General features: G+C 37.5%; 1 non-coding gene across 1 annotated transcript; it reads left to right on the top strand.

Moving 5' to 3' along the window:
* The first annotated feature begins 41 nt into the window (after nucleotides 1-41).
* LOC112009816 (uncharacterized) lies at nucleotides 42-2,113 on the top strand. Its single transcript, XR_010626459.1, has 2 exons — nucleotides 42-1,084; nucleotides 1,732-2,113. It is a non-coding gene; the product is annotated as an uncharacterized LOC112009816 (transcript).
* Nucleotides 2,114-3,069: the final 956 nt, after the last annotated feature.

Raw genomic sequence — 3,069 nt, 5'->3', positions numbered from 1 at the left:
TTTTTTTTTTGGTGTTCATTTTCATTAATGGAGAAGGAAATTGGTCATCTCTGACAATCTTCACCTCATTTTCACACAGCTAAATTATTTATTGGATATTCCAAAAATCACATCCCAACGTATATATTCTCTGCCACATCACATCACAATTGACAAATAAATTTAACTCAGAAACTCTAAATGCGTTGCCATTCCAAACCATTTTTATCACTGATTTAAATTTCTTTTGCTTAGCTATCACCTGGTATATATTGCACTCCAACTTTCTTTCATTTTTACAATATGATCGGTAATTATCAGTGTGCACTGAGCAATAACCGCATTGTTGTAGCTCAGGAAAACTGCTTACGAAATGCCAAATAAACAATACATTAGCAGTATCATGTTTATGACTTAGAAGGTTTAAGTCTGAAAGGAATGGCTTCTCCCAACAGGAGAGAGAGAGAGAGAGAGAGAGAGACCTTTAAGGCCTTGATTATAGACATTGTGTATAAGCTGTTGTTGGGGAGATAATAGCTTTGGGAGATTCCAATTAAAACCTTAATATAACTTATTGGGACACCACTTAACCCAAAAGATTAAAAGCCTTTTGTGCCTAATTTTGTTATATTAATTCCTCAACTATTTTATCTTTTCTCCATTTGAAAATTTCACTTACATGTGTATACCCAACAATAGATATTTTCCTCCTCTCTTTTTAGGCTACAAACAAGTCCCACTAGCTCCCCCGTGCATATGGAAAATTTTCTTCATCACATGTCATCCATGGTCCTTTGTATACCATCCATGGGAACTTCATGTCAGTCTCTCACAATCATGCATGCCATCCATGGACTTGGGAACCATATCTCAGCTTTCAGCCCTGCACGCTCATTCTTGGGACCCAGGGTGTCCACACCCATGGAACCTCTGACTACATTAATTCTTGTTTGATCTAGCACCATTGGCAATGCTAAATTTGTTGAGCTTTGTGGACTTGCCTTGTGCGATGCTCAATTGTCTAAGCTCCATGTGTAGGCACCTTGTCCCCTCTCTAATTGCAAAAGGGATCTTGATAATCTTCCTCCTTGCCACAAACTACCATGTAAGTAGCCTCTGTTTGTTGTGAGGCAATACAAGTATACAACAATTAATAATGGTGTTTATACTGCCAAATATATTTGGAACATTGGCATAGTCAAAATGATTTTCTTGAAATGTTTAAATGAACTCAAATTGCAACTTTGAAGTTAACATGTGCGCACCCACATACATACAATAAACTAGTCATCAGTTAAGGATGCTCTGGTCTTTGGATTGAGAATTTGAGCCAATTTTAAATGAAGCTGAGCTTGACATCAACTTTTGGCATGAACTTTGAGTTTAACTCTACTCCTACTAATGGAAGAACCTTCTTTCATGTGTTGAATGCATGTGTAATTCACAATGCTCATTATTAAGAGTTCCAATTGATGTAGTGCAATACATCTCTCATTTCTTAACTCACTATTGCTAGGAAGAAAAAAAATAGGAATGAATGTAACTATAAAAGGATAATTGAGGCTGAATATTTCAAAAGAATATGGAGAAAGGTAATGTTGCTTACAAGTTCATGTTCATGACGTGCATTTATTATTATAAAAGAACTGTCTTCATCTATACTTTTTTGAATTTATAGATGTGTTTCTTTTCCACAATTGCGGTTCTATTCTGGCCATCTTATGCAAGTTGTGCTGCATTTTGAGTTAACAGGTGGGGCTGTCCTCCAAGCAAATTCCCATGGACATACGATACAAAAGAGATCTGCTATCTGCTTGAAGGAAAAGTGAAAGTTACTCCTGATGGATCTTCTGAGTCAGTCGAGATAGGTGCCGGTGACTTGGTCGAATTCCCAAAAGGAATGAGCTGCACTTGGGATGTGTCAGTAGGTGTTGATAAGCATTACAATATGGGCTAGCGATATTCCGAAGCCTTTTCTCTTCTTCTTCATATTCCAGTATATTTATGAATCAAGTAAACCTAAATGTCCTGTCTTAATGCGAGCATTATAATATGGCCAGTGATGTGCCGAAGCCTTTTGCCTCATATTGCAGTTCATCTATGGATCAAGTAACCTGGATTGCTTTCTTCCTTATTTTGTGGTTAAATATGCTTACTTTTTATAGGGAAATTATCTTATGAGACTACCCTCTCACATTATATAGGGGTGTTCATGGGTTGAGTCAGTTCAAGTATGAAACTCACCCAGTATGTGTAAGAATCAAGTATACCTAGATAGCCTTCTTCCTTAATGCAAGCATTATAATATGGGCTAGTGTTGTGCTAAGGTGTTTTCTGGGTATGAAATATGAATCAAGTAAATCTAATGCAAGCATAATGTATGGGCTTAGGCAACATAGACTGAAATAATGAATAAATTACTATTCAAAAAAACAAGGCTCAGTCTGAACTCTTGGGCTTTAGAAATAATGGGCTTTAAGATAAGTCAAAAGACTCAGAACGTTAATACTTGATCCACTGTGCTGCTTACCTTCTCCTACCTAGTGAAAAAAAAAAAAAAAAATGAAAGTGATTGAGAGAAAGAGAGAAATTGTGTCCTCCTCATCTGAGAAATGGATAGCCTTTCCAAGTCTTGTTTTCTCTCTAGAGAAGACGAAGTTGAACTTGCCTGGAGTAATAACAAAGTAAAATATGTCCACCATGCCGATTTCAAGATTAGCCAAGGGGAGGGTCCTCATCAACAATATAGGGATGACTTCTCTACAAGGAATTTCTTATCATTCAAAGACAAGCTCTTGGGTGAAATACTAGGAGCTTACAACCAGACTTTTGAGTTGGATGGCCACATGGATGCTGAGGATGACTCAGATGATGAGATTGCTAAGCTCAGAGAAGGTGTAGCAGCTGTGACCTTGTCCAGAAAGGTAAAGCAACGAATTAAAGCTCCTTGGGCAAACTCGCTGATAGTCAAGGTTTATGGTAGGGTGGTGGGATATCATTTCCTGCAAGCGAGGCTTCTTGCATTGTGGAAACTCACTGGGAAGCTAGATTTCATTGATTTAAGGAAAGAGTTTTATCTCACCTGATTTG

This window comes from Quercus suber, unplaced genomic scaffold (assembly GCF_002906115.3).
Source record: "Quercus suber isolate HL8 unplaced genomic scaffold, Cork oak 2.0 scaffold_769, whole genome shotgun sequence".
Lineage (NCBI taxonomy): Eukaryota > Viridiplantae > Streptophyta > Magnoliopsida > Fagales > Fagaceae > Quercus > Quercus suber.
The sequence above is the reverse complement of the archived record's forward strand: the minus strand, read 5'-3'. Positions and strand labels throughout refer to the sequence as shown.